General features: G+C 43.3%; 1 non-coding gene across 1 annotated transcript; it reads left to right on the forward strand.

Annotated features, from left to right (window-relative positions):
* The first annotated feature begins 375 nt into the window (after positions 1-375).
* LOC126056294 (5S ribosomal RNA) lies at positions 376-494 on the forward strand. Its single transcript, XR_007511975.1, has one exon. It is a non-coding gene; the product is annotated as a 5S ribosomal RNA (ribosomal RNA).

Genomic DNA, 494 nt, shown 5'->3' on the forward strand with positions numbered 1-494 from the left:
GGCATCTGTAATTCTCGCATTGTCGTGAAAAGACTCTGAAAAGGATTTTCTAATCGATACTGCGGGACATTGTTACACCCAATTGCGTGGGAGGTAATCTTAACTGTTAGGGTGTATGTGGATTTTTCTCTTAAATCTCTATAAAAATTGGGCAGAGTGAAAACAGTTCATTGCCTGCTGAATTTAGAAACCAACGGAATCATATCGCCAGAACTGAAAGTAAAATTTTTTGTAAACCACACTTTTACTGCGCCCAAATCCGGTGTGCCTTCCTAGCCTCCTAGCCTGCTACATTTTATTTTTTACATCAGGCTGTATTTCAAGTACATACCTACCTACTCATAGATACTATTTTACAATTTCGCCTCAGTTATCGCCAACGTCCATACCACGTTGAATACACCGGTTCTCGTCCGATCACCGAAGTTAAGCAACATCGGGCGCGGTCAGTACTTGGATGGGTGACCGCCTGGGAACACCGCGTGACGTTGGCT

The sequence above is a fragment of the Helicoverpa armigera genome, chromosome 20 (genome assembly GCF_030705265.1).
Source record: "Helicoverpa armigera isolate CAAS_96S chromosome 20, ASM3070526v1, whole genome shotgun sequence".
In the NCBI taxonomy this organism is placed as follows: Eukaryota; Metazoa; Arthropoda; class Insecta; order Lepidoptera; family Noctuidae; genus Helicoverpa; species Helicoverpa armigera.